We start from the raw sequence: 9426 nt of genomic DNA, 5'->3' as shown, positions 1-9426 counted from the left end.
CAAAAGAGATTAAAGTGGCTATTGAGGCAGCCATACAAACATCATTAGCTAATATGCAAAAACAGATAAATGCCCATGCATCTAGACTGGCAGAATCAGAGCAGAGAATATCTGACTCCGAGGAGACAATACTGGCTATGCAAGCACAAATAGCAGCTCTAGCAAAATCTAATGAATACTTGAAGGATAAAGCGGACGATTTGGAAAACAGATCGAGACGAAACAACCTACGTATAGTCGGGTTGCCAGAGTCTGTGTCGATTGGACAGTTGGATAATATATGCGAGTTGGAGCTACCGCAGGCCCTGGGCATAAAGGCGAAATTCAGAGTTGAAAGAGCCCACAGAGTGGGTCCACTGAGACACCAGGAGGCTAATAAGGGAGAGGGCCAAAACTCAAACAAGAATACCCCGATAAGAGCCAGGCAGGTGATTGTCAAGTACCTTGATTATAAGCATAAGGAGGAAATATTGAGGGCCTTTAGAGAACGAAAGCGTCCACTACAATATCAAGGCAACAGACTGCTAATTTTTGGGGATTATTCAGCGGAAGTATCCAGAAGGAGAAAAGAATTTACCAAAATTTGCTCATTTCTGTACAACAAAAAAGTAAAGTGCCAGCTATTATACCCTGCTACACTGAAAGTTAGAAACCCCAATGGCTCGTTTGTATACTACAAGGACTACAAAGAAGCAGAAAACATTCTCATGGCAGAGCTCAACAAGACTAGGTCAGAAAGGCAAGAAAAAGGAGCTAGTGGAGAAGGGAATAATAGAAGAGGATCCCCCACAAGCTCAGGAAGAGATGTGGGACGTCTTGGGGGACAAAAGCAAGTCGAGACCAGGGAGGAAAGGAGGCCAAGCCCGGGTCGACAGCATAATTCTCGCCTGGAACACAGGAACCAACCCTTGGAGAGAAACCATGATACCTGAACTGGAACTCGCTCATTGTTTTTCCTTTTTTTGCCTGTTTTTTTTTTTTTTTTTTTTTCTCTTCCCAAACAGGGAGAGGCGTTGAGGAGGATGCACTACGGAGAGAGGGTTGGGGAGGTGAGAGGAGGAGGGGGAAGGGAAAAAAGAGAGGAAAACATCCCAAAGTCTGGGTCCTCTTCCCCCCCCCCTCTCTTTTTTTTTTTTTTTTTTGTTCTTCTCCTTTCTTTCTCCATCTTCTCTCCCCTTGGTCTTTTTTTTCTTTTTTTCTTTTTCTCCTTTGTCCAGGAACATCATCCAAATTCAAATGAAGTGGGCCTGTTCTGGGCGGACTGATGGCTACCTGGAGTCAGAGATAAGTAGGACTGGAGAATCTTGCTGAGGTTTTGACATACTGTGCTAATTTTTGCATAATTTTCAAAGGCTTATTCAAGTTAGTCCGGGGATAGAACATATATTTTTTGGGGGGTGATTAGGGAGCTACATATTTTGGCTAGGAATAGGGGAGCTCACCAACGTGGCGGGAAGCGCCGTGGATTTCTCGGAAGGGAAATTATGTTTTACAGTTACATGCTTTTTGTTGTATTTGTTATATTTGCAAGGTGGGGAAAGGGAGTGTCGATTTTGTGGTACCAACTGTGATTCTAGTGTCGAACATCTCGTCTTCCTTGATGCAGGGGCCCATAGGGGAGGGAGTAGTAAAAGCAGAATACCCAGGTAAACATGATACAGATAACTACGTGGAATGTTAAAGGGCTGAGATCACCTAACAAACGAGCAATGATATTGAGACATCTGAAAAGACTAAAGACAGACATTGCCTTATTACAGGAAACCCACTTGGGGGGGGAGGACTTTTTCCGCATGAAGAAACATTGGGTGGGCACCGTTTACGGGGCAGCGGCACAAGGTAGAAAAGCGGGCACTATGATTCTAATAAATAAACAATTCAGTCATGAGGTAGTGGCACATGAGGCAGACGACCATGGAAGGTGGCAGCACTTAACAATCGTTAGTCCAGCGGGTAAACTCAGTATTTATAATGTCTATGGCCCAAATTCACAACAAATCACATTTCATGATGACATAAAGGCCACCATATTAGCAGATGGGGAGGCTAACATTATAGTGGGAGGCGATTTTAACACTGTCCCAGACTCAGCTGAAGATAGGAGGAGGGGCGAGGAGGGGACAGCTAATGTGGGCAGGAGTTTAGACAATAGGGATGTAACATTAGAAGACGTAGGACTGAAAGACATCTGGAGACTAACTCACCCACATGACAGAGAGTATACACACTTCTCTCACCCTCATGATAGCTGGTCACGTATTGATCAGTTCTGGATCTCGCAAGACTTACTGAGTGGAACGCAAGATTGTGTGATAGAGAATATGGTGATCTCTGATCATAGTCCGGTGAGATTGGGCATTAGAGAGAAATTCAGGAGAGGTACAGATATCATATGGAGATTCCCATCGTTCCTTCTCAGGCAAGATAATTTCCATAAGGTGCTACAGGAGTGGTGGGGAGAATTCGCAGAGGACAATAAGGAACATAGAGAGTCCCCAGTGATATTTTGGGAAACGGCAAAAGCGGTCCTAAGGGGCCGTCTGGTGGGGTACGCAGCCATGATCAAACGGAAAACCAATGAGAATTATAATTTCCATAGTGAAGCAGTACGGGTAGCATATACAAATTATGTGACAAATAGATCTCCCATGACAAAAGGCAGATGGTTGGAGGCAAAAGAGGGATTTGACGAATGGGCCAAAAAAAAGGAACAACTATTCTGGTCGCACAAGGAGGTTGACTTACATAGGTTTGGCAACAAGGCGGGAAGGATGTTGGCCAATCTGGCAAGGGGCAGCAGAAAGATGACAGTGATCTCTAAACTGAAAACAAAGGGGGGAGAGGTGACTACGGATCCTAAGGACATTAATAAACTGTTGGGAGATTACTATAGAAAACTATATGGGTCAGGGAATAACGACATGACTGATGAGGCAGAGTGGCTAAGACAAGCCCAAATGCCTAGCTTGACGGAGGAAGATTTGAGTGCCTTAAACGCAGATATCACAGTAGAGGAGGTGACGAGAACAATTGGGGAGCTTAACACCAACAAGGCACCGGGACCTGACGGTTTCAATAGTGAATTCTATAAGGCTCTGAAGGATCTGATCTCGCCGGATCTAACCTCAGTCTTTAATGCTTTCCTGGGAGGGGCGGAAATACCCAAAAATTCCAACATAGCATATATTAAATTACTCCCCAAGGGAACCAAGGACCTGGATGATCCCTCTAGTTATAGACCTATATCGCTCATAAATCAGGATTTAAAAATTATGTCCAAGATCATGGCTAATAGACTGGCCGAGATCTTACCTAGGATCATTACGAATCACCAGGTGGGGTTTATTAAGGGGAGAAATGCCGTTACCAATATCCGAAAGACAATTCTAGTGGTAGACGCGGTTAGACTGGGTCTCACTGAGGGAGGGGCTAGACCTGCCCTAGTTACACTTGACGCAGAAAAAGCGTTTGATAATGTAAATTGGGGGTGGTTAGACAGGGTAATGGAGGCCATAGGGATTGTAGGCAAGATGAGACTTTACATTAGAAACCTTTATGCCAACTCGGGAGCTAGGGTACACACTCCGGGCTTTCTATCAGACGTGTTCCCTTTGATGAAGGGAACAAGACAGGGCTGCCCATTATCTCCTCTTTTATTCAACCTGGCAATCGAGCCGTTGTCAAGAATACTACAGGGACAAAATAGCTTTAAAGGAATCAAGATAAGGGGTTCAGAAGTAAAGACAGCGCTTTTTGCTGATGACATCATACTTTATATGGGGGACCCCGGTGCGGATTTGCCACAGACTCTTGCCTTGATTGAAAAATTTGGCTCATTCTCCGGTTTCAAACTGAACAAAAAAAAATGCGAGATCATGTTCCTAAAGGGGCATCATGGGACAATGGGGGGACAAATAAGGGATGGCTGTCTATGTGGAATTCCTATAGCACAATCTTCAATTAAATACCTGGGAGTGCATATAGGAAGATCGGTGGAAACAATCTATAACTTGAATTATGGACCGCTAATCAGGAAAATTACAGTTCAATTAAAGGGATGGAAAGGTCTGCCACTTCCATTACTGGCAAGATGCCACCTGATAAAAATGATGAGCTTTCCTAGGCTGCTGTATCCCTTCCAGACAATCCCGCTATTGCTAAAACTAAAGGATGTGAATAAGCTCAACTCCGCGTATACAGAATTTCTGTGGAGGGGAAGGAAACCCAGAATAAAGCTGCGTACGCTGATGAAGTCAGCAGAGGAGGGAGGTCTAAACTTTCCAGATGTCCAAGGGTATAATCTTGTATGTATCATGAGGCATGTAATTGATTGGGTGAGAGGAACGAGTAGGCACTCAGATCATGCGATGGAAACTAAATATGCGTCACCGTGGGATCTGACGTCCATTCTACACTCCCCACTATCCAGGGTTGAAGGGCACATAAGGAACTCAATTATATTCCGAGACACCATGCTAACATGGAAGTCGGTAAGGAAAAAACTGGGGCTCTCATGGAAAGTGTCCAAGTACTTGAACCCCTGGGCATTCCCAAATTTTCCCCTGGGACGAGAAAACAAGCTATTTACTAGATGGAAAGAGAGGGGAGTCAGGAGAATGATAGATGTTATGAATGTGGAGGACAGGAGGTGGATGACAGGTCGGGAAGTGTTGGATAAGTACAACCTTAATAGCTCACATGTCATCCAGTATGAACAATTGAAACATGGAATAATAGGAGACCTGGGTGTGGTTGGAAGAGAGCTGAACAGAAGTTCGATTGATGAGTTACTGGAATGTGATGTAACAAGTATAAATGTCTCTAAAATTTATCGATCGCTAAGGGGGGTGCTTATCTCACGGGAGGATAGTCGGACTTTAAAAGCGTGGGGGAAACAATTGGGAAGGGAAGAAGTGGTGGATGATATACTGAGAGGATGGGTACAAGTGCGGAAACATATTACCAATGAGAGATGGAGAGACACTCAATTCAGAATTCTACATAGGGCCATTATAGGTTTCAACATACCAGGTAGGGATAGGTGGTGTCCTAAGTGTCAAAAAGAAAAAACGGATATGCTACATGGGCTATGGGAATGTGAGACAATCGCTAGGTTCTGGAACCAAGTCAGACTATTTGCCCAGTCAACATGGGGAATTTTCAGCAAACTAGACTTAATGGTGTGGATTTTCCACTCCTTTGAGGGAGGAGTAGGAGGAGGACCGAACACGCCGGAAAAGAGGAAATACGCAATAATGCATGACATAGCCATGATAGCTAAGCGTTGCATCTTAAAACACTGGATTCAAAGGGAGGGCCCATCCATAAAGGAGGTTGTGGGCGAACTACACAACCTTCTGAGGTGGGAAAAACTAGAAGCGGAGAGGGATAAAGATGGGTTGACAGCCAAGTTTTTTGTGAGATGGAGACATTTTATTGAAAGCCAATTCACACAGGGAGAAATAATTAACCTGATGGCACCTTTTGTTCACTCAGAGTGGTATATCCTGAGCGATATTCAGGACAGCCTGGGTAAACTGAGAATCACCTAGGAGGGGGCTCTGGCGGGAGGGGGAGACGAGACGGTTGGGAATACCAAGACACGCTAGCAAAATTGAAATCATTCAGGGACGACACAGAGATTTAACGAATTGTATTGCATATGTTATATTATATTTCATTACCTATGTTTTGGTTTAATGTTACTGTATACTATCTTAAATCGAACAGCAACATGGAACTCCAAATTGGGGTATCACCCACCTCTATGTCACATTTTGTCAGACGAATGTTCTTCTTTTGCAATGATACTTGTCATGTTTTTACAAATTTGAAAAATCAATAAAAAACGTTTTGGAAAAAAAAAAAAAAAACTGATCCATAGGCTTCTATTATAAACCCCGCCATATGGCGCTGAGTCCGTTTTTTTGGCCGGACACAAAAACATTCACTTCAACGTTTCATCCGGCTGCCGGACAAGTAAATTTTGCCAGATCCGGCAAAAACGGATGAAACGCAAGGCCATCCGGCACAATCCGGCGCTAATGAAAGTCTATGGGGGAAAAAAACGGATCCGGCGGCAACAGACGCCGGATCCTTTTTTTCATGTTTTTGCCGGATTGTGCCTGATGGCAAAAAACTGATGTGTGAAAGCAGCCTTATCCAACTGGATCCAATACTTCATGGAGGATCGTTCTAAATTCCAGCCACCACTGAGAGACTGGAACAAACTTAGGACACCTAAAATGTATAGGATTATGCCCTGGAAAATGTCAGAATTGTAGACCCCCCCTACAGTCTCCAGAATGAAGCTCCCCTCTGGACCATCATACCTCCGGTGCCTACAACATCCAGGCGGTGGTCCGCCATGTGCACAGGTTTCTGCATTCATTTCTAGGGAAGTTATATAAATTACTTTGTAGAGAAAACTAAAAGGGAACCTGTCAGGTGCAATATACACTCGGGCAGTTCTGGGTGCATATTGCTAATCCCTGCCTAAACGTCCCTGTACACTAGCATAGATAGAGATCTATAGAAAAAGTATGTATAAAGATCCTTTATTGTATGCTAATGAGCGAGGGGACTAGTCCCCTGGGCGTTGCTTCCCTTGGCTAGTCGTCCCCTTAGCATATTAGTACACCCCTGTGGGCATGCCAATGAATGCGCAACGTTAGAGGATGATCTCACCTCTACGCCGCCCGATGCTGGATTTCAGCTCAGTGCACATGACCCCAGAGTTTGGGTCATGCGCATTATGAAGCCGGGTGTACGCATCCTGGCTTCATACTGAAGTAGTGCGCATGACCCAAACTGCGGGGTCATACGCACTGAGCCGAAATCCAGCACCGGACACGATGGCGACGGAGAGGTAAGTGAGATCATCCTGTGACACTGCACATTCATTAGCATGATAGCACGCCCACAGGGGCGTACTAACATGCTAAAAGTGCCGACTAGCCAGGGGAACTAACGCCCAGGGGACTAGTCCTCTCGCTCATTAGCATAAGCAATACTTTTTCTGTAGATCTCTTTATCTATGCTAGTGTATACAGGGACGGTTAGGCAGGGATTAGCACTATGTACCCAGAACTGCTCGTGGTCCTGGGTGCATATTGGACCTGACAGGTTCCCTTTAAGAAAATCCAAAATGTGGCGATCACAAATCTTTCCATCTTCCGGACCCATTTTCCACCAAGCTCCACAATCCAGCCCTGTGATAGTTTTGTTCTTGAGACCTGTTCCCCGGGATCCGATCACCCCTGACGTTGTGTAACCATCGACGCCTACAGTCCACGCAGACTTCCTTTTTATTTTGTGGGTTTTACATTTTTCTAAGTTTCCGTTCTGTTTCCACGTGAATATTCGACTTTAAATCCCCAAAGTTAAAAAATCGCTCTCATGCAAAAAAAAAAAAACAAAAAAAAAAAAAACAAAACCAAATGAAATCTCATCAAAGGGTGAGGCTGCCGGTGACGATTCCGGGAAGTCACAGAACCGGTAACGAGTCCAACAGCGAATACAAGGTGCAACAACATGCCTACAGTATCATTAGTCTGATTTATCAGGGGAGTCAAGGAAATATGTCAAAATGTTATATTCAAATCAAAAAGGAGCCTCTGTTAGGAGTCTCGACACGGAAAATAGCCAAAAATCCCTCCGGGAAGGACCTAGCCAAGGAGTGGAGACCACCATAACCACCATATTGAGTGGCCCTTTTAGTCAATATTCAGCTCTTGACGAGTTTCAAGATATGACAAGGGAAATACCAAGGCCAGGTATCCATCCACAGACAGCTGTTTCGGGGTATTGCCCCTCATCAGTGTGGAGTAGTATTCTGGCTAGGTGGGAGCAATGCCTAGTAGACCAGTGGTATTCAGGAAGACAAAATCTGCCGATGTCACTCCTCCCCGAGTCAATGAGTTCAGCTTAGTCTTATGCTCAAGCTTTTGTGAAATTCACCATTAGGCTATGTTCACACACTGCGTTTTTCACCTGCGTTTTTGGTCCGTTTTTGCTGCAGAAATTTCTTGAGAAATTCTTGTAACCTTTCTGCAGACATTCCCCAGCAAAACCTATGGCAAAAAAAATTAGCTGTGCGCACACTGCATTTTTTTCTTAAGAAAATTCTTTCAGTAGATTTTCTTAAGAAAAAGAATGAGCATGTCACTTCTTTTCTGCAGCTAACTGCGTTTTTTGCCATATATAATTGACACAATAACGCAGGGAGCAACCAGCGGTAAAAACGCACCAAAAACGCACCAAAAACGCACCGAAAACGCGGCAAAAACGCAGGTGCGTTTTTGGTGCGTTTTTTTAACACAGGTGCACTCTTAAGAAATTTCTTAAGAAATTTCTTAAGAAAAATCATTTTTCTAGTGTGAACATAGCCTTATACTGAAGTTTTGTACTGGAAACCGGGCAGAGTATCACATTTTCTGGATTATTGGATTGTAATATCCTTACCTTTTAGGGTCCTCTTGAGTTCAGTGGTTTACCTAAGCTTCTGCTTAAAATGTGCAACTTACCTTCTATAAAGATGCAGAAGACCGCAGCGGCCAATTGTGATTTTATAGGTCACCTCGGCAGATGGGATGTGTTAATTTACTGCGCGGGTAATGGAGGATGAATGAAGAGTTAATAAAAATATAAACTATTAAAAAGGTTTTTCCACTACTTTTACATTGATGATCTAGGGGTGGATCTGCAGTACTCCGCAGCGGCCACTACACAGGTGGTGGAGCTGTTCAGCTGCTAACATCCGGATGCCACAGACAGCGAGTGTCGGGCCTTCATGATCTGATATTGATAACCTATTCTAAGGACAAGTGAATATAAGATTAGGTGCCCATGCTGCATTTTTATAAAAAATACATGTTTTAGCGGGAAAACGCATGCTTTTTTTCTTGCATTTGCAAATTCATGCTTTTGTGTTTTGTTTTTTTTTTAATTGTGGCAATCATGGGGGTTCAGGTGCTGTACCCCCGCGATCGGCGCCAGATCCCCGGTTGATGTTACAGCTGGGACTCTCACTGCCCAGAATGGTGCCTGCGCCGCTCCCAGCAGTTTAACTCCATGAATGCTAGGATCAATGTGATTGCAGCATTCAGGAGGCAGGGAGAGGAATCGATTACCTTTCCCCTGGTGACCGGGTCCCTGGAATGCGATCACAGGGACCTGATCGCTGCCATGGTAACCCTGGGTTATCACTATGATGACCCCAGGTTACTGAGGTATGGGGAGCCTCACAGACCACGGCACTTACATCACCGGAGTTCCCTGCAGCAAGGTTCCGCAGTAAAGACCGTGAGATGAGAAAATGTCTGCTGACAGGCTGTGGCCAAGGTGCAGGGAACCCCGGTGACATCAAAAGGTGAACAGAGTTCATGCCGGCGGATCTGCAGGAAACCCCAGTGATCCGCCAGCATG

Source organism: Anomaloglossus baeobatrachus, chromosome 11 (assembly GCF_048569485.1).
Source record: "Anomaloglossus baeobatrachus isolate aAnoBae1 chromosome 11, aAnoBae1.hap1, whole genome shotgun sequence".
Taxonomy (NCBI): Eukaryota; Metazoa; Chordata; class Amphibia; order Anura; family Aromobatidae; genus Anomaloglossus; species Anomaloglossus baeobatrachus.
This window is presented reverse-complemented; position numbering follows the sequence as displayed.